This window comes from Homarus americanus, unplaced genomic scaffold (genome assembly GCF_018991925.1).
Source record: "Homarus americanus isolate GMGI-L3 unplaced genomic scaffold, GMGI_Hamer_2.0 scaffold13464, whole genome shotgun sequence".
Lineage (NCBI taxonomy): Eukaryota > Metazoa > Arthropoda > Malacostraca > Decapoda > Nephropidae > Homarus > Homarus americanus.
The window spans coordinates 53,861-81,122 of NW_024744529.1; the positions used below are offsets into that span (position 1 = coordinate 53,861).

At 41.5% G+C, this 27,262-nt stretch overlaps 1 protein-coding gene across 2 annotated transcripts in view; it reads left to right on the plus strand.

Moving 5' to 3' along the window:
* Positions 1-7,585: 7,585 nt before the first annotated feature.
* The window catches only part of LOC121877976 (irregular chiasm C-roughest protein-like), a 97,694-nt gene continuing 78,017 nt past the window's right edge, over positions 7,586-27,262 (plus strand). For both annotated transcript variants that reach the window (XM_042383936.1, XM_042383937.1), the window contains exon 1: positions 7,586-8,198. The gene's annotated coding sequence lies outside the window, so the exon portion shown is untranslated. The remainder of the gene's footprint in view (positions 8,199-27,262) is intronic.

The following is a 27,262-nucleotide window of genomic DNA, read 5'->3' on the forward strand; positions in this document are numbered from 1 at the left end:
GGTTTTTGAGTCCCTTTATCTCAAGGCTTGTGGAAAGGACAGTTGTTGTCTTAGTTTTTGTTTTATGGGTTTTAATGGGTTTAATGGGGGTTAATAGAGGTTCATAGGGGTTTAATGGGGGTTAATGGAGGTTTATAGGGGTTTAATGGGGGTTAGTGGAGGTTTATAGGGTTTTAATGGGGGTTAATGGAGGTTTATAGGGTCTTAATGGATTTAATGGGGGTTTATAGGGGTTTAATGGGGTTGTGGGGTTTTTATTGGGATTTGTCTGGTTTAGGGGATTTGATGTTTTTTTCTGGGGTTTTATGAGGGAGTTAAATGTTTTATAGAGTTTTATGGTTATTTGAGTGGTTTTATAGGGGGGTATATTGGTTTTCTCACAGCTGTAAAATATATATCTCGCTGTTTCAATTCAATTCAATTCAATTCAGTGCTTCCCTTTCGTAGGTCATTTAACAATATGTAAAGATAGAAAGATTTGTTTAACTTCTCAGAATAAATGAGAGAGAGAGAACGACAAAAACAGAGACAGAAGAGATAAATAGAGAGAGAAAGAAATCAAGAGAGAGAGAGAGAGAGAGAGAGAGAGAGAGAGAGAGAGAGAGAGACCCAATTTGTGGTCCTTGGGATAAAAAGTCATTGTAATTTGGATGTTCTCCTAATTGATCCCGGCATATTCACGGGTCCTGGTGACCATTTGCCTACACACGCACAGGATCGCCACTGTAGGCAAAAGGTTGATGAAGGAACGTATGTCTGGCGTGAGCTTAATTTGTGTATCACTGTAGGATAGGTAGAAGAGAACGCTAGCTTGTAGTGTGAACGAACGCCAGTGCAAGCAGATGGTGGTTGAACGTTCGACTGTCTTATTTACGTATTTATCCCCTCATCACGTATTGTCACTGTAGTGTAGTTGGTCGGTAACTTCTCGATTTCACAGTGTTGACAGGTGTTGGACGGGGACAGCCTCTTGAGTCTACCTTGGACATTGATGAGATCACATTAATACTTTCTAAACATTAGTTAGTAGACTATTCGATGAGTTTACAGACTTAGTTCTGATAGTTGTCTGTACTGTTATACCTTCCTTACCTTGAGGCGGTGACGTATATATTATTAAGAAATCTTTAGCTTATTTTAGATGTGAAATTTAACGGAATAGAGATCATAACATCTTATCTTACCCAAACAATGGCCGGTCTCTCGTGGTAAGTGACGTGTACAGCTCCTTCTATTAGTGTTACACTAGACGTCTTCTAACATAAGCAGGACACCAGACACAGTCACACTACTCCTGATGTAATAGTTTGGTTTGTCAGCCAGTCAGATAACTTGGTTTATTGGCCAATCAGAGAACAATAATGACTCCCACTACAATGTCTGTGCTCGTAGGAAACAGTTGTGGTCGATATGAGCAATTCTGGACTCATTCTAACTTAGTGTGGTCGCTAAATGCAGTGCTCTACGATCATTATAGCAGATGCGGTCGGTACAACCAGGTCTGGCAGCTACAGGCAGATGAAGAGTTGAACTTATGTGTCGAGACGAGGATTCGAATCATCTGCTTCAGTGAAGAAGTGAATCAACGTGATTGAGGAACCATGTTTGTATTCTGAGTCAACTCTCTCTCTCTCTCTCTCTCTGACATAAATCCCATACTGTGGTGCCGGAATTTCAGGAACCATGGCACTAACTCCGCCCCGAGGGTATGGTGACTATTCAAAAGACAGTAATTTTACCTAAGCCTTTAGGAAAACATTCGTGATTGGGTAACGGGATGGCCCTCTGAATTGCCAGTCGTATTTCACTGAAAGCCTGAATCCAGTTTCGTCTGACTGCGTGTTGAGTGAGGAACTGAAGTCACTGGTGTGTGGGGGATCGGAGTCAACGCATAAAATTTTCACAGATACGTGCTAATCTCTGTGTATTAACGGTAATATATATACACGTGTGTCGACCTCTCCGGTAAATATCTAGGACAGCAACTGGAGAGATAATCAAATGTTACAAGTCATAAATCTCCCAAATAAATTAGGTTAACTTAACTCTTCCCTTTAGACTCCTAACCTGAGTTCCCCGAGTCTTTGATGGACGAAAACTTATACATTGCTTCCTTAATACTCATGAATACAATACTAGAGTGATATTATCGATAACAAAATACTTAGTTAATTATTAATGTTATATCATCCTTCAAATATTACACACTAAGCTTCATATAACACACACACACACACACACACACACAAGATATCCCTTCGACCAATCAGCGCTCAGCCTCTTCTCCGGATCACCACACCATGAAACGAGGCAGTTTGGAGCCTGGGGTGAGAGCCGTTTGTTCCGGCCAATGATGGTTAGTTGCCAAGAACAAACCAGATTGATTGTATAATTCTGTTGTTGTTGTTTGGTGATCATTACCGTTAACTACCGCTTGTTAGGGTCATTGCAGTTCTCACCTAATTAAAAAACTTTACAAATTTCTTTATTTATATTTGCGAGTATGGCAAACTTAAAATGTGTTTAGTATGTAAGAAGTATGTCGATAATATTAACTTAAGTGTGTCTTGAGATCACCACACACTTATCTTCCTCGAGTCAAAAATACGATTTAAGATTTGATCAGAATGACCTGTAAACAAACTACGATTATTATTACTTAACTGTAGTTCCGTAATTCTAAGTATTGTGGGATATTTACTTACAGACTACAGTAGGTTAGGTTAGCTTAGCTTAGGTTAGCTTAGGTTAGCTTAGGTTAGCTTAGGTTAGCTTAGGTTTGGTTTATTGTGATTTATGTGAGATATTTTGAATAGGGAAACTCTTAAAGATTTACGTTGGAGTCAGTACATGTAATTATTTCTCACTTAAGTTAGAGATAGTCGAGATAATTGTCTCTCATTTAACCTGGAGATAACAGAAGTCTCTCACTCAATCTAGAGACATCAGCCCTCTAACCTAACCTTCAGTTTTTTTTAAAGAGAATCTGATCTCCAATTCTCTTAATCTCACTAAACAATGATAAATAAAACTTAAGAGAATTATATTTTTATCTTAAGTAATATTGCCATCTCTGACACCGGTATCCATGTTGTGGGAGAGACGATAAAAGCGTATTGGAGTCTCTAGGTTAATTAGGAGACCTTTAACCTTAGATCGATCACCTTGATATAGCGGTTAATTTTATTAGTTAGTGAATACATCTTGGAGATTCCTGCAACTACTTTAGCTTTGATGAACAACTACAACACATACAATTAATACAACAACAGAAATTACAACAAAATCAACAATTATACTCACTACAATAACAACAACAACCACAGAGACGAAATAGATCATCTTATTCATAACTCAGACCTTCACAACCCTAACCACCTGACTACACACATGACACAGCCAGGTATAAGCTCAACACACCTGCACAATTCAGCCTCTCCAGGTGTATATATTTTAATCACCCACATACTTAAGTCTTTGGTAATACATTTTAAGTTTCTCTAAGTCTGTGTATTTTTCCTCTGTATGTTTTCATTAGTTAGTGTGTATAGTACATTATTGAACGTATAATTAGGTAATGTATGTTAGGGTAAAATTGAATTATTGTGTTATTTTTTGTATGGTTTTTATTTTCTTCTGTTATTGTATTTATTTGGTGTATTTTAAAGGTGATGGTGACAGAGAGATGTTACACACACACACACACACACACACACACACACACACACACCTGTAATTCTCTGAACTCCAAGTTGTAAACGTTAAAAGCAGTATCGGATGAGGGGGTAATTAAGAACTAAGCCACAATCACGCAAAAGGCTAATCTTTTGTCCCGCAAGCCGTGAGATTCGACCTTATGGGAGGAGAGGCCAAGTGTCACTATGACCCCGGCCGATCCCTCACTCTAATTGGGTGCCTTGGTGTTAGTAGGTAGTCGTTAGGTAGTTGGTAGAGTTGTTAGTAGAAGGTGTAGGTAGAAGTTATAGGTAGGTGGTCAGTTGTTAGTAGTTGTTGTTAGTGGTAGCTGGTGTTAGTGGTAGTTGGTGTTAGTGGTAGTTGGTGTTAGTGGTAGTTGGTGTTAGTGGTAGCTGGTGTTAGTGGTAGTTGGTGTTAGTGGTAGCTGGTGTTAGTGGTAGCTGGTGTTAGTGGTAGCTGGTGTTAGTGGTAGCTGGTGTTAGTGGTAGCTGGTGTTAGTGGTAGTTGGTGTTAGTGGTGGTAGTAGTTGCTAGTGGCAGTTGGGTGGTAGGAAGGAGCAAAGAGTGCAGAAGTTGGTGCTAGGTGGTAGCGAAAGGTGGAGCTAAAAGTTAGTGGGTGGTAGAAGGCCATAGTGTAGTTGGTGTTATAGATGCAGAAGAAAGGTAGTTGTGTTATAGTGTGGTAGTAGCTACAGTGGTAGCTAAAGTAGGTAGTTGGTGTTAGTGTGCTGGTGTTAGTGGTGGTAGTAGCTATAGTGGAAGCGGTGTTAGTGGTAGTAGTAGTTGTTAGTGGTAGTTGGTGTTAGTGGTAGTTGGTGTTAGTGGTAGTTGGTGTTAGTGGTGGTAGTAGTTGTTAGTGGTAGTTGGTGTTAGTGGTGGTAGTAGTTGTTAGTGGTAGTTGGTGTTAGTGGTGGTAGTTGGTGATAGTGGTGGTAGTTGGTGATAGTGGTGGTAGTTGGTGTTAGTGGTGGTTGTTGTCATTGGTAGTTAGTGTCATTGTTATTAATTATGTTATTTGTATAGTGTTACAGTTATTAGTGATAATTTATTAAGTTCTAACCATTTTGTTTGCAGTATTTTGTTAGCGATTCTCTTGTCGAGTCATTTATTTTGTTAATCCGTAAATTAAAAACAAACAAAACCAAATAAACATTAAACCGATTTGGTGTTTTTTGTTTTTGGTTTTTTTAACGTAAGTCAATCTCTCTTAAACCCCGCAACGTGATGTAGAGGTTGTCGCATTCCGCTGTGTTTGTTTGTGTCTGTTTACGTGGGGGAAATTCATTAAAATAAAATTCTAACCGAGTTTTCTTTCTTTTTTTTTTTTTTAGGAGAAATTGTTTTGGTTTTAGTGAAAGGGTTAAGGTCAAGTTGACTTTTATCATGTTATTTTTTTTATGTAGCTTTTGTTAAATCATGTTTATGTTTATTGTTTTTAAGTTAGTTTTTATTACGTTATGTTAAATTTACTGTTATATTTGGTAATTTTATTTTTTTTAAACATTTTAGAGTTATGTTAATCTTTTTTATCCGAGTTATGTTTTGGTCCGTTGTGTTAGAATTTTGTTAATACTGTTATCTAGTCAAGGTTAGTTTTTTAACAATATTTTAGAGTTATTTTTTTCAAGTTAGCTTTTGTTATAAGTTAATTTTTCCTCATAATGTTAAAATGGTTTCAGTTCTTATGTTTCTGATCAGGGACTTTTAACACAAACTCAATGAATGTAAAAATTATGTTAGTTTGTATAAATGATAGTTCTTGGATAAACTAACATTGTTTATCTCGCCGATTTCTTTGTTAATTTTGCGAATGTTAATTTTCAAGTTATAGTAAATTTACATAAACTAATCTCCCTTATCATTGTCATTATTGATGTTTATTATAAGAGTTAGTGAAGATTAACATTCACATTAACATTTATAATTCTCCCGTGTTAACTTTCAGGAATGTTAACTTTGGGTAATATCTAGTCTACTGCATTAATAGATGAGGTTAATTTTTGCTGTTGTTAGAATGTTTATTTTATGAGACGTTAAATTTTGATAATATATTAACTTTTGTGTTGAATTATAATGATGTTTAGGATATTATAGCTGTTCCATGTTAAATTATAGTTAACTCTCTCGAATGCCTTAACTGTCTATGTGGAATACTATCAATAGCTTTGGTTCAGTTGATGTTAACAGTAGCCAGTCTTTCTTCTGTTGGTTAGTTAACTGTTAACAGGAAGGGTTATTTTAGCTCACGGTATAATCAATCTTTCTTTAGTTATAGCTCTTGTTAGCAGCTTAATGATAGTGATTATAGGTGTTAGTGGTGGCCATGTTAAAGAGTCTCAAAGTCTATCTACTATACCCCCAGAGTCTCTAAGTCTCTCCTACTGTAGCTCAGAGTCTCAAATGTCTCTCCCTCTATAGCTCAGATTCTCAAAAATCTCTCCTACTGTAGCGCAGGAGTCTCAAAAGTCTCTCTACTATACCTCAGAGTCTCAAAAGTCTCTCCCTCTATAGCTCAGAGTCTCTAAGTCTCTCCATCTATAGCTCAGGAGTCTCAAAAGTCTCTCTACTATAGCCCAGAGTCTCACAAATCTATCCTACTATACCTCAGGAGTCTTGAAGTCTCTCTACTATTCCGCAGGAGTCTCAAAGTCTCTCTACTATACCGCAGGAGTCTCAAAGTGTCTCCTACTATAGCTCAGGGTGAGGCAGATCAAGAGTCTTTCCGTTCAATCACTGTCATTCCTCCTCTCTAATTACCAGCTGTTACCTTGTTTGATCTAAGTCTAGTTAAGCTATACCCGGCTATTAACCAACCGCTTCTTAAGATCTCGCTAAGTAACGAGGGCGGTCATTCTCAAAAGGTTTCTCAGGTAGGGTTTTTTTTCCGAATCTTTCTTCTAACTTCGTAATAAAAGATTTTTTATCACACGCTCGTTCCTGTATGGCATTGAGGACAGGTTAATATGGCGTTAAGTTTACACTGTCTTTACCTATTGATATATATATTTTTTTAGTTAGGTCAATGTAATGAAGAGTTTATTGTTATTACTATATTGTGCAATAATAACAACAACAACAATACTAATACAAATAATAATGTATCCTTATTTTACGTGGCATACGAAGCCCTAACAAGGTGGTTATCCCCAAACATATAACCAGTATAGGATCGTATCGCCTCTCCTGCTGAGCCACGGACCCTCTCGATACTGACTCGTGAACCCGAAGCAGTAGACTGATGCGTTATTCTGTCCATAAATGCTTCGGATTCACTAGTCTGGATCTCGGGGTTCGTGGTACATCGTTAACTTTACGTGAATCTGTACAGGTGTTCATACTTGTACTGCTGCATGTTCCTCTAGTTATATCTGTACCTGTATTTGTTATGGTACCTGAGTTTATAGCTGTTACCTGTATACCTGTAAAGCTGCTTCTGAATTAACCTCCTTACCTGTACCTGCGGCCGATACTGTTGCCCCTGAATAAATCAAACCAAATTAACTGGGTGGACTCACTTAGGGCACCAAGACGCTGGGTGATGCAGGGTGAAGTCTTATTAATCGTCTCCAGCATCCCATCATAACCAAAAAAAATAATGCGATACTATTGTCACCGTAACCATTAATGATTACAAGAGATCAGTTGCCAGATAACTCATTTCCTACTGGATTCTCCTACGCACGTAATTATCGTTCATCTTCGTGTTATAATGCAACGTTAGTAACGCCACCATAACTTCATTACAGAGGGGGAAGAGGGAGGGGAAAAATAGTTCACTTGTCTTAATAAATTAAAAAGAAAAATGGCAAATGGGTATATGTGGAAACCGCACCGGCGGGGAGATCGGGTGGGTTGGGTCAGTCGCCACACCGCTTCTCAGTACAGCTCCAGCTACGACGGGCGTTGTGTGTCTCTCCTCCCGCTGGACTCGCCCATTGGCGTGCATGTTCACGGAAAACTAAGTTACGGAAATTTGATATTCTAGTGTCTCGTTTATTTTGATTTTCTTTTGGAACAATTAAATGGTTGTTGAATCGTGTGCCGTGGAAAACTTTGAAATTTGTTGCTTGTAAGAACGTTTTATTGTTAGTGAATACTTTGGTGTGGGTAAAACTTGAAGCCAGAGAGTTTTTAAGAAAGTTCACCTGATTGGTGGTAAACTGTTTGTGGATCTCTGAATATCAATGAAAACGGGACTTGGTGGATTGGTTTATCCGAGGATTAGACTTACCTGCCACTCAGATCCGCTGTAAATAAGTGACGTGTTGTTAAGTGCCGCTGACGGTCCGGACTTGTGACGGCCGGGAGATGCTGCTACAAGTCCCCAGAGAAAAGTTTGTAGTGTAAGAAAAGTCCTGAAGTGGAGGAGTGATGGAATTGTTAATATCGTGTCGCTGGAAACTGTTACGTTGTTGGTAGCGAAGGATGGACAGTAGCAGGTAGTGAGGAAGGAGTTAAGTCTTCACAATACACTATCATCCCGGGCCTAACTACCTTCCAACGGTAAGTAATTAAACTAAATATATGTATAACTATTTTCCCCTATAATTATATATTACCAAACGGGAATTTTCAACTATGAGGTAATTCATTATTTATTTCATCGATAATTTGTATCCGGATGTGTCATCCACGAACGTCTTGATTTATTTACATTTTTAACATCTGTAATACTCGCTGAAGCTTATACACGGCGGGGTAGTGACCTGAACTTAATTTCCCAGTCCTTTTTAAACCGCCTTTGCAACGAGAGCTTTATAATTTTTCTCTTTCTGTCTGTCTGTCTGTATCTCTCTCTCTATTTTTGTAGCTTTAGTTAGGAGGTGCTGGGGGGGCAGTTTGTATATTTATTAACTAACTAAGTCGTTAATACGTTGGTAAGTAGCAAAGTTTGAGGCAGTGAGCTGGGAACTGAGTCATCCACCCCTGATTGTGTTCCTGTGGAGGGCACGCGTCATCCACCCTGATTGTCTCTCTGTGAAGGACCCTGAGTCATCCACCCCTGATTGTGTTCTGTGGAGGACCTGAGTCATCCACCCCCTGATTGTATTCTGGAGGGCACGCGTCATCCGCCCCTGATTGTCTCTTTGTGAGAACCCGAGTCATCCACCCCTGATTGTGTCTGTGGAGAACCCGAGTCATCCACCCCTGATTGTCTCTCTGTGAAGGACCCGAGTCATCCACCCCTGATTGTGTCTGTGGAGAACCCGAGTCATCCGCCCCTGATTGTCTCTCTGTGAAGGACCCGAGTCATCCACCCCTGATTGTGTCTGTGGAGGACCCGAGTCATCCACCCCTGGTTGTGTCTCTGTGGAGGGCACGCGTCATCCGCCCCTGATTGTGTCTCTGTGGAGAACCCGAGTCATCCACCCCTGATTGTCTCTCTGTGGAGGACCCGAGTCATCCACCCCTGATTGTGTCTCTGTGGAGGGCACGCGTCATCCGCCCCTGATTGCCTCTCTGTGGAGAACCCGAGTCATCCATCATCCACCCCTCATTGTCTCTCTGTGAAGGACCCGAGTCATCCACACCTGATTGTCACTCTGGGGTAACATGCGAAATGGAATCAGAATGCCATACGGTGCTTAAGAAATACCAGACAACAACTAGCTAGCAGGTTTACTTATCTATAAATTGCAGGTACAGTAACTCGCTGCTGTAATGCGACTGTATCATACAGGTACATCAAGTTCAATCAGATACAGTGGTACATTAACTAATTAAAACACGAATCTGATGTACACTAATTCCCACGCTGGCACAGTATCATAGAACTTGTACGTAATACTTTAACCTTACTAGAGTTACATGGTATAGTGAAGTCAGGTGAGCAATACAGGTATATTAAATGACTCCCATTACAGTAACAACATCTGAGTCGTCTTTGTGGTCATTATTGCAACGTCTTATGTAATTCGATACTTATTATTATCCCAGGAAGGAAGACGAGTAATGTGGCCAATAATAAGATAAAAAACAAAGCCATCCTGGGAAGAAGATGTGAGATAATTGTTAGATCAATGAGGAACTGCAGTAAAGATGTAATTTTTCTGCTACGTGATTGTCAGATGATGGTGATAGTGATGCTTGTTTAGTAGTGGTTGTCAGATGGTGTTCGTAGTAGTGGTTGTCAGATGGTGTTCGTAGTGGTGGTTGTTGGCAGATGGTGGTGGTGGTGGTTGTTGTCAGATGGTGTTCGTAGTGGTGGTTGTTGGCAGATGGTGGTGGTGATTACAATGAGTCAGTCTTCAGGGAATGTCATATCAACTCTTATTTATCGTTATTAACTACTTGACGTAAACTCTCAACTGCCCTGGCCTTCCTATGCAGTTACTACCTAGAGATACAGTTACTACCTTCATACAGTTCCCACGTCTATAGTTACTACCTTCATACTGTTCCCACGTCTACAGTTACTACCTTCATACAGTTACCACGTCTATAGTTACTACCTTCATACAGTTCCCACGTCTACAGTTACTACCTTCATACAGTTCCCACGTCTACAGTTACTACCTTCATACAGTTCCCACGTCTATAGTTACTACCTTCATACTGTTCCCACGTCTACAGTTACTACCTTCATACAGTTCCCACGTCTACAGTTACTACCATCCTACTGTTCCCACGTCTACAGTTACTACTTTCATACAGTTACCACGTCTACAGTTACTACCTGCATGCAGTTCCCACGTCTACAGTTACTACCTTCATACAATTCCCACGTCTACAGTTACTACCTTCATACAATTCCCACGTCTACAGTTACTACCTTCATACAGTTACCACGTCTACAGTTACTACCTTCATACAGTTCCCACGTCTACAGTTACTACCTTCATACAGTTCCCACGTCTACAGTTACTATCTTCATACAGTTACCACGTCTACAGTTACTACCTTCATACAGTTACCACGTCTACAGTTACTACCTTCATACAGTTACCACGTCTACAGTTACTACCTTCATACAGTTACCACGTCTACAGTTACTATCTTCATACAGTTACCACGTCTACAGTTACTATCTTCATACAGTTACCACGTCTACAGTTACTACCTTCATACAGTTACCACGTCTACAGTTACTATCTTCATACAGTTACCACGTCTACAGTTACTACCTTCATACAGTTACCACGTCTACAGTTACTACCTTCATACAGTTACCACGTCTACAGTTATAGTTGTTAGTTCAGAGTAGATTGTGTACATCTCTTGTGAATAATCTGAGCTTGTGTGACATACCCAGGAGAAGGTCAGGTATATGAAGACGTCTGTCAGGTGTATCAGAGAAGGTCAGTTATATGAAGACGTTTGTCAGGTGTATCAGAGAAGGTCAGGTATATGAAGACGTTTGTCAGGTGTATCAGAGAAGGTCAGGTATATGAAGACGTCTGTCAGGTGTATCAGAGAAGGTCAGGTATATGACGACGTCTGTCAGGTGTATCAGAGAAGGTCAGGTATATGAAGACGTCTGTCAGGTGTATCAGAGAAGGTCAGGTATATGAAGACGTCTGTCAGGTGTATAACAGAAGGAAAATTTTCATTCAAGCTCTGGGGTGTCTTACCTTGTGTGAATAGTGAGAACTGTCGCCACACACACACACACACACACACACACACACACACACACACACACACACACACACACACACACACACACACAGCTGAACTGGTTGTAAAAGTAAGGGATTTGATTTTGCCTCTCTCAACCCCGCTTATAGGAACACAGGACGTGAACATTACAGTCATCCAAGAACTTCGTTAAAGGCAGCGGCCCCTCCCCCCGCACCTGTACCCTGCTTACCTGTGTCGCGGTTCCGCTGGTCGCACACAGATGGCGCCTACGGTCGGGAGACGATATTTTAATCTCCTTTTCATTGTCTGTATTTGTGTGAGTGTGTACGATCTCAGTGACCTTTACACACTTTCATAGTCACCACACTGAACAAGCACAAGTATCGTTAACAAGCAGAGCTGGTTTTTGGAGCATGTGATAACAGGTCATAGATAATGCTTCATAATGACCTTAAATTACACATTATTTTACCATTGGAGTAAATACAGTAGTAGACCCTGTCCTGATATTACCAGGGCTGAGTGTGTCCCCAGGTCCTCAACCACAGCCTGGACGTGACGAGTATACTGTACAATGGTTCGAATCCCACCCAGGCCAGATAAGGTAGATGTGTTTACTGTCGCCAATATCTGACCTCTTTAGTGCCAGGACCCGATGGATGGGAGGGGGGGGGGAGGGACACAGAGTTTTGATGGAAGGACACATGGATTCCGTCCTCCACCGCTCGGCTTAGGGAGGTCCTCCATACACTGGGCATGACGTCTCGGTATATCCACCCTCTAACCACACCCCCCCCTCCTCCCCCCGGGCCCCTGCCGTCTCTCCTCCCTGAATGACAAACGCCTCAGTGACGTGTTCATGGGGTGGGTAGAGTGGTAGGACTTCCTGAGCTAACAGTGTTTCTTAAGTGTTGGTCCGGTGTTAGGGGTCCTCTGTCCATATCCACCCTACCCTACTCCTACTCCCCCTCCCCACATATTCCTCGTCCTCTTCCCCTTCGTCCGTCCCCTCACTTCCCCCTTCGCCCTTTTCCCCTTTCATCGTCTACCCCTCTCCATAGTTTAGTATTTTTCTAACTGTACAGGCATATTTATTTTTCAATCTCTTTTATTTTTCTATCGTTTTTTATTAAATTTGCTTTGTTTACACAACAATTTATTTGTGTTTGTAAAAAGTGAGAGATAATGATTTTTTGAGTCATCACTGAGGATGTACAGGAGGGAGAGAGGGAGGGGAGAATTTCTACGCGATTCTCTCCCTCCCTTCTCCTGTCCCTCTCCCCCTCCCGATCTACCTACCCAACTACCTACCTCCCTCCCTCCCTCCCTCCATGGGCACGTAGTTTTCTCCCATCTGAGTTAGTTGTCAGGATAAAAAAAAAACGTACAGCAGCGGAATCCTCGACTTTTTTTTTCATTATGCATCTTTGGATTAACCAGTTAGGACAATATATTTTTATTTCAATTTTACACCGATACGAGGCACATAAGCTGAATAAAAAAAACCCCTCTAAACATAGGTTATCTTTGAAATAAACTCTTACGTGGTGTTTTTTAATGTATTTCACGGGTTTATATCAGCCCGATGTGGGTGTCGTCCACGGGGGTCACCCTGTTTGTTTACACCTGCGCGGGAGGAGGCTTATTATGGTTGTGTCCGCGCACCTGGTTTATGTGTCTGAGTGTGCTCGTGTGTTTGTGACTTGTGTGTGTACATGAGTGATTTAAGTGTGTGTACATAAGTGATTTTATTTGTGTGTTCTTGTAAGTGTATGTTTACTTTCTTCCTGTATGGTTGTATGTTTCTGTCCATGTATATGCGTGTGTGTGTGTGTGTATGCAAGACTGTGTAAGCATGTGCGTATGTGAGCGAGTATGTGCATGAGTACGTGTGCATATGTAAATATATGTAATTTCGCGCGCGCGCGTGTATGTGTGTGTGTGTGAGTGAGTATGTGCGTGTATGTATGCTAGTCTGTGTAAGCGTGTGCGCGTCAGCGTAACATTAACCCTGATTGCTGTACATCATTACCACACTCAGATTACGCCCATAACCTTCACCTGATGGGCCATTCTTTCCTGATCTACACCCACCACCTCTCATCCCCCTCCCCATCTAACCCCCTTTCCTAATTCCCCCCCCGACCCTACAAGATCTCCTCCTTTTTTGTATAAAATTAGCCTATTAAATGAAGCGAATTTTCCCAGTAGGATAATCAACGAAGCATTTCAACACATCCGTGCTCCACGGAGATGAGGTTAGGACACGCGCCTGTAGGGATAGGATAGAGAGGGACAGGGTGAGAGTGTCTGAGCTAAGAACCAGACATATGAAATAGTTTTTAAGGTTAAGCTAAGATTTTGCTGGTTTTGGGATAGATTAAAAGCTAAGATAGTCTTCACCTGGTACAGATACTAAGCTTGGATAGTGGAATAGCTATTTCCAACATACACTATACACATAACATCGATGAGCATATCTTAAAGCTACGCACTTCCTAAACTGCATTATATACTATACAATTCTTAAGCTTTGCCTTGTACCTTTTACGCTATACACCGTCGCCTCCACGGTATATGCTATGCAGTTCTTATACTATACATAATATATATTCCACACCAGGCGCTCTCTCTATTACACACGTTCTTAGCTGGGTCGGGAACCTGAGAGACCGGGAAGGACTTAAACCTTCCTCTCTTTACTCCCCTGACGTTCTCTTTTAACATTCCACGTAAAACTGACATCCAAAATGGCGTCAAATTTACACCAGGACTTTACTGTAACATACTTGGTTCTCTCATCCCCCCCCCCTCCTCTTCACCCCTCCCCCCTCCTCTTCACCCCTCCCCCCTCTTACTTATCTCTCTTGTAAGCAGGAAAGACAATCCTCTCACGAATCCTTGAGAATCCGGGTTCGTATCGTCTTCACCACGACTCCCACGAACCATAACAAAAGGTGAGGGTCAGTTGGTGAAGATACCCGGGTTGACCTTTTCAGTGGCTGGCTGGTGGGTGGTTGGGTGTGTGGGGGTGTGGGGGTAGGTGCGTGGTATGTTGTGCGTGGGTGCGGAAGAATGCTAAGATTTCAGGTTGGTTGACTTCGACATTGCCATCTTATTATTATTATTATTATTATTATTTTGTTGACTATCACATTATTCGTACAAACTTATTTGAAATGTAAATGTAAATGCATTTCTCATACTCTCTCTCTCTCTCTCTCTCTCTCTCTCTCTCTCTCTCTCTCTCTCTCTCTGTATAAACACACAAGCATTGCGTGGACGTGCATATGAAGTGTGGGTATGTATATACGTGTGTGTGAAAAGTGCGGCCATTGGCGGACCATGTAGGTGAGAGGGAGGGAGGGGAGCGTGAGAGAGAGGGAGGGCGGGGAGCGTGAGAGAAAGTATGTGTGGGGAGGTAGAGAGCAGGGGAGAGAGAGAGCGTGAGGTAGAGAGGAGGGAGGGAAGGGAGAGAGTGGAGAAAGTGGGATGGGGGAGGAGAGAGTGACGTCGCGCATACTAACTGCCACAACACACTCCACAAGAGAAAAGTTTTCCTTGGGAGTTAGGAAAAATGGCGAGACCCCCAACAGAGAAACAAGAGTATGGCGGGGAGGAAAAAACACTGATAAATAATAACAATAAAAGAAGAATAACAAACTAGTGAAAGAAATAATGATAAAAGGAGAAATTATTATTTTTTTTTACAAATTAGTGAATACTATGAAACAAAATTTTGGAATCGAAATTTTGGAAAATAATTAGAAATAAAAAACTCTTATGTAGTGAAGAATTATATTACTCCGAAAAAAAATAATAACTCTTAGCCAAAACATTATATGAACAAAAATAACAGTTGATGGTAGGGAATAACGGAAGAAATAAATTGGAAACAAAAAACACTGAAGATAAACTATAGTGCCAGGCAATGTACAGGTGTTGTCAAAATTCACTGAACACTTACAGTCTGTGAAACAAGCTTGAGGGTCTTGCAGGTGAGGGAAAGGTAAATAATGTCCATCCAGTCAAGCGTTAATTGTTATTTTTGTCATAATTCATATAACAAAGACCACGGTTCATTAACTCTAAGCCAATCACGAGCCACAACTAAATGCCAGATACCACCACATGTCCAGGGAATTTTGAACGAACCTGAACATTAGTAATTAAAAGTATGAATCATTTTATTATCAAATGTTGGATGCAGTGAACAGATTTAAGTGTGTTCCGTTTATTTTGACTGTTAATGAAGGGGTCTAATAGTGCTAATCGACGTTATTCACCGATAATATACACTAGTCTAATTAATCCACAAAGAAGGATTATAATAGGTAGTCGGATTTATTTGCGAATTGTAATAATTGAGTGAGTTGGTGATTTGTGTTCCGATACAGTATTTGAATGTGTGTATGTGGGAGGAGGGTGTTTGTGTGTGTGTGGGAGGAGGGTGTTTGTGTGTGTGTGGGGGGATGTGTGTGTGTGTGGGGGATGTGTGTATGTGGGAGGAGGGTGTTTGTGTGTGTGTGGGGAGGATGTGTGTGTGTTGGGGGGATGTGTGTATGTGGGAGGAGGGTGTTTGTGTGTGTGGGGGATGTGTGTGTGTGTGGGGGATGTGTGTGTGTGTGTGGGGGATGTGTGTATGTGTGTTGGGGGGATGTGTGTATGTGGGAGGAGGTGTTTGTGTGTGTGTGGGGATGTGTGTATGTGGGAGGGTGTTTGTGTGTGTGTGTTGGGGGATGTGTGTATGTGGGAGGAGGTGTTTGTGTGTGTGGGGGGATGTGTGTGTGGGGGGATGTGTGTGTGTGGGGAGGGTGTTTGTGTGTGGGGATGTGTGTGTGTGTGGGGGATGTGTGTATGTGGGAGGAGGGTGTTTGTGTGTGTGTGGGGGGATGTGTGTGTGTGTTGGGGATGTGTGTGTGGGAGGAGGGTGTTTGTGTGTGTGGGGGATGTGTGTGTGTTGGGGGGATGTGTGTATGTGGGAGGAGGGTGTTTGTGTGTGTGTGTGTGTGTGTGTGTGTCAGAGGAAAAGCTACACGCTAATGGTAATAAAACACTCCAGAAAAGACGAAATAAAACATGAAACAGCATTTATTAAGGCATTTTTTTTACATCGCTCAACCCTGTACTTCCCTCTCTGTCTCTTCCTTCCCTCCCTCTCTACTTCCTTTCTTTCCCTCCCATCCTTCCCATTCTGTCCATCTCCTTCTTATTTCACCCTCCCTTACCTCTTCCCTCCCCTTTCCTCTTCCAACCTCTCTCTCTCTCGTAGTCATTCCATTCGTCACCGTTTCATTAGATCGAAGAATCCATTAAGAAAACACTTCTCCTTAATCACCAATCGATGTTCTTACTTAACACACACACACACGCACACACACACACACACACGCACACACACACACACACACACACATACACACACACACATACACACACACACACACACACACACACACACACACACACACACACACACACATACATACACACACACACACACATACACACACACACACACACACACACACACACACACACACACAAGTACACTTTTGGAGTTGTCAAAGAATTATGGATATCGACGCGGATTAATATACAATGAGAAAGAAGATGAATGGGAAGAGGGAGAAAGAGAGAGAGAAGGGGAATAAAGAGAAAGGAAGAGGCAGAAAGAGAAAGGGAGGATGAGGAAGAAGGATAAAGGGAGAGAGAGAGTGAGTGAAGTGGGGGAGAGAGTGATTGCCAATAACCCTGCGGGGGCCACGTGTTGGGATAAACTATACGGACTTTTCACACCTAAGACCATCTACCTGACTCTCTCTCTCTCTCTCTCTCTCTCTCTCTCTCTCTCTCTCTCTCTCTCTTTATCTTGAGGTTTTAAAGCACATGCAGTTAATTATAGAAAATGGATTGAGTGACGTATAGAGAACAAGTTGACAGAATTACAGACTTTCGAAAAAAGATAACTGTTTTGACTGAACGAAAATGGATAGGAGGTTCAAGGACGGTATTTATCTTTCAGTATGAGGATTATTATTATTAGTGAATAGGAATAAATATAAGATTAATAAATGACCATAATAAAATAGTTGTACCGATATGTTAAAATTACAAAGGCATAGAAATAAAAGTTTTGTTAAGATGATATTACAGAGATAGTAAAACATTTATAAAATGATCGATAAATAAAAATAAGTAAAAGGAAATGAAAATAAATAAAAAATAGACATTAAAAATAGCAACAAAAAATGAGTAGGTACTTTACAGTCCTGAAGAAGAGTACTAAGGATTGGGGAAGGATTTGCTAGTCCGGTACTGTAAAAGGATTAGAAACCGACATTGTAGTAAGGATTAGAGGGGTATTAGCGTCCCCAATCCCCTTCCCCCCCCCTCCCCCCCTCCCCCCCTCCCCCTACTCTTGGGATGATAGTGTGAGGGGGTGGAAAGGAGGTAATAGGTAGAGGGGGGGAGGTAGAGTGGGCGAGGAGGGGGGGAGGTAAAGGATGGAAGGGAGAAGAGGAAAAATGCAAAACTAAATAACCGGATTAAGAAAAAAAGGGGAGAGGAAAAGACGAATGAGAGAACATGGAAAGACGAACACACGAGTGAATTTGATTGGCTATTCGAAACAAAACACACCCAATGAGAAACGGTATCGTCACCGAATCTTGAATTTCAGTGATTGGATTAAACGAATCAACCTTCTCTTATTATATTACGTTACATCTGATTGGTCCTCTGCTAATTGACCTGACATGCGCTGGTAAGTAGATTCGCTGGTCCAGGAGCTAAGAGGTGTTGTCTTTCATTCACTCAAGCTTTTGGTATATTGTGCTGTCACGATTGCCAGAGAGAGCTGTGTGCCAACTAGAAATATGTGCCTAATTTTAAGGTAAGTGTGTGTTTTGTGTGTGAGAGAGAGGGGGTGGGAAAGGGAAGAGAGAGAGAGAGTGTGGGGGAGAGGTAAGGAGGCAGTGGGGAGGGAGAAAAGAGGCAGAGAAAGAAAAAAGATAGAGGTGGAAGAAGAATGGGGAGAGAGAGAGAGAGATGTAATATGACTAACTCTATTTTCACTAGTTTGATATGGCGGATTCACCTTACCTGTCTATACACTTAATTATAAAGTTAATTAATTCACCTGCTGCTCTCTCTCTCTCTCTCTCTCTCTCTCTCTCTCTCTCTCTCTCTCTCTCTCTCTCTCTCTCTCTCTCTCTACTAACCAGGTAGACTTGGTAAAGAGAAACATATTATACGTGATATACTGAACCCACATATTGACACAACTTACCTGTGCTTCATGAAGGCTTTACAAATACGTTAATGAAGCAGCGACTCACCTGCTTATATAGGTAACATATCAGGTGACAGGTGTAAGGTTCTCGTTGATATGTTGTGTACTTACTGTATAATGATAGTATTAATAATATAAATAATAACGATAATAATAATATACCAGATAGGAATGGCTCCTCCCTGAGTATATTTTTACCTTGTGAATATTTAATTTTAATCAAGGAAGAGAGAGATGAATGGGGAGGGTGATAATTCTCTCTCTCTCTCTCTCTCTCTCTCTCTCTCTCTCTCTCTCTCTCTGTCTCTCTCTCTCTCCAGAACACCAAAGTCGAGACATAAACAAGTAATTTTAAATCTCATTCCTTCTTCTTGATAAGGTATCTCCAGAATACACAACTTTTTTTTCATGTATTTTGAGAAAGTTTCAAAGTTTACATTAGTTTTTGGGAGGAAAGTTTTGAGATGGGGTTGTTAGTGAACTGCTTTTAAAGGTATAAGGGGAGGGAAAAGAACGTGTTTTGAGCGTGTTGTGTCGGCCAGGTAGCGGGAGAAAGTTTAACCTTATTTAACTTCATCAATATATACAAAAATAACCTCATTAATATATCTTAAAATATTAACTTATTTTAATATAACAAAACTAACGGAATTTAACATTAAGAGATAACTAAGCTGTTTGAGATAATATAAGTGTTGACAAGAATAGGTGATTATTGCATTAGAGGGGGTCCTTGATGGCCATACACCCGCCAGCGCCACAAGAGCCAGACGAGGAGAAAGAAACTGTAGCTTGTTGGCTCAGGTAGACTCAAGAGATGCGTTCATAGACCTGGAGACGCAGGTAAAAAAAAAAGCCTTATTTCTCGTTTGTATGTAATTATTTTAACAGAGGTCTTCTAGAAATTGGTTTGATAATGGCAAAAAATGGACGAAACACGGTGAGATGTAAGGCTTCCCTCCTCCCTCCTTCCCCCTGCCTCCCCCCTCTCTGCTCATTCCCTCCCTCACCCCTCCCCCCTCTCCCCCTCGTTCTTTCACTCCCTCCTTCCCTCCCTCTCTCCGTCCGCCCCTCCCTAACAATTTCTTTTAGCCGTGTATGTGTGTGTGCATTAGGCTATGTTAATAATAGGACATGTCATTAGCATATCATCTCACTTCAGACCTCTCTAGATTATGGATTACTTGTATAATGAACTGAGAGACGGTGAGGAGAGACGGCGAGGAGAGAGGGGTGGGGAGAGATGATGAGAAGAGACTTGAGAGGTGAGATAGGAAAAAGAAAAGAAGGAGAAAAGCTTGACAGAGAGACGGAGATGAGACAACACAAAGAAAGCCTTACGAGAGACAAAAATGGAGATAAGAGAAAGTGGAGAAATGAGGACGAGGAGAGAGAGAGAGGAGAGAAAACGTCCATTGTCCCACATCTTGACCCCGGACGTCACCTCACAAAATAACCCTTCTCCTCCTCTTCTCCTCCAACCCCCCTCCCTACCCTCTCACCACCTCCAGGTAGAAACATCATACGCCTGGTTCAGATTGACCAGTCCACCGTTGATTAATCCCCTAACTAAATGATTAAGTAATACCTGACCTAACTTCCTCGTTAAGATCAAGAGACAAAGGTGGCTAAACACAAACAAACAAACAAAAAATGGCTTCGAAATTGCATTGTGACTCTATCGTAACTTCATATTTTCTCTTATGTTATGTTGAGTTTTCTATGTAGTTTCTCTCTCAGTTTGTTTACATCTGCGTCTCTGTTTGTTGTGTGTTCATCTTCACACACGCACACACACACACACACACACACACACTCACACTCACATTCACACTCACACACACACTCACAGTAACGGTAAAGCCTGGCATCATACAGGTATAAGCAGGATCTTCCCACGTCAAGGAGCGGCGTGCCTCAGGGTGGTTGGCTCGTCTCACCAGTATTTTTTTTTTATCTTCTTCACCACCCTCCACCTTCACCACCCTCCATTACTGGATGAAAGCACACCTCTATCACCACCATCATCATCACCACCAACATTACCACTATTGTTACCAGTGATATTATTGCTAACACACTACCACCACTGTTAAAACAACTACCACCACTGCCTGCAAATGATACTCACATTACCTTTAGTTTTACCATTACTACTACTAATACAATTTTTTATGGCTCCCCCCCCTCATAGCCATACCTTATCTACACATTTTATTACCTAGCTACTACTACCACCACTAACACCACCACTTCCACCATCAATACTACTGTAACTACGACTTCTACCACCACCAGTGTCACCACCATTATCATTCATAACCCATTTCCGGTAATCGAAAGCATGAAAAGACCAGTTGAAGACACTAAGGTAGTCTCCGATAACAGGATGGTAATTAGACCTCGACAGCTCTGAATCTTATTATCAATTCGGTGAGAACTAATTATATGAACGAGGCTTCTCTAGGTGACACGGTCGAACTTTGCCTTGGGCGTCACCACACACACACACACACACACACACACACACACACACACACACACACACATGGCAAAAAATATTTATGACACTCGTTAGTGACACAAAAAAATACAATAGAATCGGGTTGAAGTGGTTTAGTTGGAGGAGGAGGAGGGGGAGGGAGGAGGGTAGAGGGGAGGAGGAGGGTAGAGGGGAGGAGGAGGGGTAGTAGAGGGGGAGGAGGAGGGGGAGAGGGAGGAGGAGGGAGGAGGAGGGAGGAGGGGTAGGAAGGAGGGAGGAGGAGGGAGGAGGAGGGAGGGGAGGAGGAGGGTAGAGGGAGGAGGAGGAGGGGGAGGAGGGGGGGGAGGAGGAGGGGTGGGGGAGGAGGAGGTGGGGGAGGAGGGGTAGAGGGTGGAGGAGGGGAGGGAGGAGGAGGGGTAGAGGGGAGGAGGAGGGTAGATAGTAGTAGAGTATAGAAGAGGACGAAAGGGTAAAGATGAGTAGGAGGAAGGGTAAAGGAGGGCGAGGAGGAGGAAAAGGTGGAAAGGCAAAAGAGGGCTAGGAGTAGGGAGAGGAGAAAGAGAAGAAAGAGTAAAGGAAGGAGAGGAGGACGAAGGATAAAGAAGGGAGAGGAGGAGGAGGAACAAGAAGAAGAGCACCAACCTGTCTACACACTGAGGTAGAGGAACACTTGCAATACTGGTTAGTGATAAGAGAAGTTATGGAATAGGGAGTGGAGTGACTTGGATAAAGAGAAGGAGAAAGCAGGTTGGAGAAGGAGGCCAAAGGAGGAAGAGGAGAAGAAGGAAGACAAAAGAGGAGGAGAAGAAGGAAAATAAAAGAGGAGGAGGAGGAAAAGATGAAGGGAAATAAGAGAAGAAGAAAGATAAAACAGGAGTGGAAAAAGGAGTATTAAGAAGGACAAAGTAGGAAAAGGAGGACTAGGAAAAGGGGAAGAGAGGAGAATGAGGACAAAAGAGGGAGAGGAATAGATGGGGGTCTTATCTTAACCAAAATATTAAGGATGTCGGGATTCACTTCACCTCAGCAATATATATGGAATTGGTTATCTAAAAAAGAAAGAGGAGTTTAGAATGGGAAGTGGTTGAGTTGGAGGAGGAAGTGGAAGAGGAGGGTGAGGAGGAGGAAGAAGAGGAAGAGGGTTGGGAGGAAGAAGAAGGGGAGGAGGAGGAGGAAGAGAGGACTGGTATCTATTGAGGACATGGAGTGTAATGTTTCTCCCCAAAGAGTTGTTTTACAAGCACAGCTGGGAGATAGCAGGCAATGTTATACCTTAATGATCACACACACACACACACACACACACTCTCTCTCTCTCTCTCTGTTCCGGGATCCATTTAATCTCTTTTTGTTTCAGCATATGACCCCAATGAAACTCTCTCTCTCTCTCTCTCTCTCTCTCTCTCTCTCTCTCTCTCTCTCTCGGGGGATAATACCTCGACGAGAGAGTTATACCCACCAGGTAATACTGCAACAGGAGAATTACACAAGCCGGGTAATGGACGCAGGAGGAGAGGTGATTTAACGAGCTGGTTATTATTTTAGTAAAGATAATGAACAGACTACATTACCCTTTACCTTAATACCTGCTGGAGACATACTCAGGTGATGAAGGTGACACATGGGGTACAGGTAGATGAAGGTGATACAAAGACACATGGATGAATAGTTTATGTATTTCTGTACCTCATTAACTAAGGTCATATTTATGTATGTTTCTGTGTCTCCGCTGATATTTAGATAACGACACTGAAGAGACGATATGTAATTAGATAATGATAGATGGAGAAACTAGACTCATGGAAGAAAATGCCACTAGACACCCTGAATAATTTGTACCTTTGTTGGAAGTTGAAAGTAAATACAGAACAAAAATGAATAAATCTTTCATCTGTCCCGTAATTAAATCTAAACTTTTATTCGAAGTTAAAACGAGAAGAGAACGTAAATAATTGCTGTATTTATTTAAAGCCAAGACAAAATACATTTCTTTGGTCAATTATACATCTTAGTGGAAGGCAATACAATAATTAGACTATTATTTTTTTCAGTGAGTGTTAATAAACGTATAATTATTAAATAGTTTATACATTTAATATATGCTAAAAATAAACAAACACCAATTAAATTTTTTTAGTGGTCAAATTTTAAGTAAAAGGTCATTTTAAGATAAACGACTCATAAAAAATTACTAATAAAATATATAAAAATCGCATGGAATTTGGCGAAAATAAATAAAATTGTATAATAAAGTGAAGGAGAAGGATTCATACGAGGGAATTTTTTTTTCTTTTTTTTTTTTGCAAGTTGAAGAGAAAAGTTCGAAGAAAGTCGCTTGGATCACTAAGTCACGGTGCGGATCACTGAGCCAGAGTGTGGATCATTAGAGTGTGGAGCACTAACGATGTGGATCACGAAGCCTGGGTGTGGATTATTAGGGTGTGTCTCACTCAGCCAGGGTGTGGATCACTAAGCAATGGTGCGGATCACTGAGCTAAGGTGTGGATTACTAAGCTAAGGTGTGGATTACTAAGCCGGGGTGTGGATCACTGAGAGAGAGAGAGAGAGAGAGAGACGTCACAGGTCAAGCATCTTAAGGGATCACTGGACTGAAGTAAACCGCCCCTGGCTCAAACTTTTATGGACGCTGTATGCTAATGGCGACTCACTCTGTCACCCTGAAATATAGCTCCTCCTTCTCCACTCTATTTCAAACATAAATTTTTCGTCAGTCTATTTCAAGTCTCTGCTCCCCATAAGTTTATTTCAGTCTTTGGTTTGTGTGTTTGTCCTCTTGTGAGAGCTTTTGGTCAACCATTATTTTCTTTGTTTGTGTCAAAAATATTTTCGACGTATATTTTTCTCTTCGAATTTTGCTCTTGAATTATTAGCAAATGAGGCAGACGGATAGACAGGCAGACGGGTAGACAGGCAGACGGGTAGACAGGCAGACAAGTAGAATGAGTGAGCAACAAAAAGGGAGACAGACAGACAGACATAATGTACACACACACACACACACTCTCATACATACATAATAATTTGACCTTTAGAAAACATTTTCCAACTTTATTTTCAAGGATCTATTTCAAGTAGAATTTGAAAAGTTTACTTAAATGAAGTTTTAGAGAGAGAAAGAAAATCTATTTCGAAAATGTCTCCAAAAATCAATTTCTAATGTCCGTTCATAAATCTATATCAATTATGCCTCACTGGAGTCTATTTCAAAAACGACTTTATCTATTCTCTTTCATGTGTTATGCCTTCCAATAATCTATTTTAGTTGCAGTTATCTACAACCTATTTCGGGGTTGTGGACGGCGAGGCTAATGTGTGGCATGGCACTGTATTGGCACCCACGTCCGTTTTATCGAACCCGGGTACCCAGAACTGTGACTGCGGCTCCACGGCCCCATGTACCACTCTTATTGTTTTCATTGTCTTGTCTCTTGTTTATCTGTCTTTTCCTTTCTCTCTCTCTCTCTCTCTCTCTCTCTCTCTCTCTCTCTCTCTCTCTCTCTCTCTCTCTCTCTCTCTGGCTCCAGCTCATCACCTATTCCAGTCGCTAATTGAAGTGAAAGTCGACACAGTCCAACATCATGTTTTTGAATTTTGTTTTGTTGTCTGAAGCTTGCGATAAAAAAAACAACGCCAGTGTAGATATAAGGCGAGCGATCGTTCGTCTGGCGTAGGATTATCATCGCAGGATAAAGGGGACGCTCTAGTACAGGCAAAAGGCGGGTTAAGGTAGTAAAAATATCATCATAGGATTGGACTGGTAAACGCCAGGCGCTGGGGATCATCCATGCTGGCTCTGTTGATGACACTCAGCCTCACTAATGCAATCAGGGTGAGAGGCCATCTGTCTCTCTTCTTTTTCCTTCTTCTCCCCTTCCTCTTCCCTCCTCTTCTTCCATTCCATCTCTTCTAATTCGTCTCTTCTTCCCCTCTCCTCTGGTCCGTCTGTTCTTCCCCCTCTCCTTCTCATCCTCTATTCCCGCATCCTCTTCTCTTTACCTTCCCACTACACCCTCCCTCCTTCCCTCTTCCCCTCCACTCGTCTCTTTTTGTTTTTGTGACGCTGTTTTCCTTTTTTTTGTATTTTTTTATCTTTTAGTAATTGTTGTGGTTCTGCCCCCCCCCCACCTCTCTCTCTCCTTCCCTACAGCTTCACCTAACAGGCGTAAAGTCACATCAGGTTGCGGTATGTGTCAGTGTGTGTGTGTGTGTGTGTATGTGTGTATGTGTACCTAGCAAGGCCTGTTGTGTAGCTGCCAGAAGCACAACAGTTTACATCCTGCCCTGTACCTTGACAATACGTTGTGCTAACCGATGGCTTTAGATATTCGATGAACAGGATATGTATTTAAGACAATATGAACCATAATATAACTTATTATTTATGTTACTGTAGTGATAAAAACAGTTGAGGCGTGGATGGTAAATTATCGTACGCAGGGATTTCAGATTTTTCCTTTTCATGGATGTTTACATAATCGTACTGGAAGGGTGAAATTATCGTTTTCAGTGGGTTAGATTATCGTACTTATGCGAGACATAAATATCGTTATCAAAGGGTAAAAAAGTTATGCTAGAGTTGTTAATTCTGTCTGTCTGTCTGTCTGTCTTTATATGTGCAGGCTATATGTATACGAGGTGTTCCATCGTACACATTAAGGTCTCAGCGCCATTACACCTCACCTCTACTCTGTGTGATGTCGATATCGTTTTGTTAATGTCTGGCATTACGCTATACGGCCTGTACTTACCTCGCTGATATTATATTAGCGGAGGGCGTTATAGTAGGTAATTACAGAGGCTTGTGACGCTAGTTAATGACAGGGATTTGTCAACCTCGATAATTTATGAGGAAAACTATCTTCGTCTGTCACATCCCTGGGACCTTAAGGTCTTGGGCTGCTCATTTGCCAGCCCTTTCCTCCCCAGACGAGCCTCAAGGGTTCATCTTGTCCATTTGGTGATTAAATATTTATGAGCGAGACAGGTAGACGAGTTTATCTTCACTAGCTATTAGCTTTAGGGGTTGTTGAGCACTGTAAACCAGCTATATCACCTTTAAAAAATGTCCCCTAACCTAACCTAGCATAACACAACCTAATACAACCTAACCTAACCCAGCATAACATAACATAACAGAACATAGGTATTATTCCCATCTTTTAACTCTCTCCTCTTAAACTGTTCTGTCACTTCCCTCGCCCTCTTCTCTGCTGCTGCCCACCGCCCTAAGAGACGTCTTGAGGGAGATAGAGGGAGTGATCCATCCGTGTTGTTGTTAGTGTGAATACTATCTATCTATCCATCTATCCCTCTCCGTCCGTCTGCCCCCCGCTACAATACAACAAAAAAGCTTAAACACCTTTCTATAGAGCTTCAATTCCTTTATACTCTAAGCTTGACGGATTCTTTACATCACAACTGTTTATTTATTTTTTTTCTCTTCGCCTGCTAGACCTAAGACCCGGATAGCATTGTTGTTGAAAGCTTTATTTACGTACGTTTAAACCTTCAACTCTGAATTTGGTTGACCTTTGAACTTTAACCGGGTCTGTGAAGTGAGTGGGAGAGGGGGGTGTGGGGTGAGGTTAATTTGGTGTTAGTGGATAATGTATTGCACAAGGCCATATAGAGGAACTACATTTAATGGTTGTGTATTAAAACCTGGGCATTCTTTTTCAATGGTGTTGTATGATTGTTATTTTCTATTCACTCTTGTAGTAGAAATATGATTTAAAATAGACTAAATCAATTACTCTGACGTTTTCAATTGTGTCGTTCATACACTACACGGTTATTAAGCTCGTCATCTGGTTTTATTTATTTATGCCTTTTTTTTTTTTTTTTACAGTTTATCTACCACCTGACGCTATGTTATCCACTCATTGACGTTCACCGCTGCTTCCTGGGTGTTCGTCTCTCTCTCTCTCTCTCTCTCTCTCTCTCTCTCTCTCTCAAAACATCCATCTCCGTATTTGACACTATTAACAACAGCAACAATAATAACAATAATAATAATAATAATAATAATAATAATAATAAAAATAATGATAAAAATAACCATCCTCAGCTCTCCACCGATCACGTCTTAAGAGTGAAAGAAAATGTTGAAGATCTCACAGAATGACTTGTTGGAAAAATGGCACGGATGAGGAGTGGAAGTGAGTTGATTAAATGTGAAGTTGAAGGGGG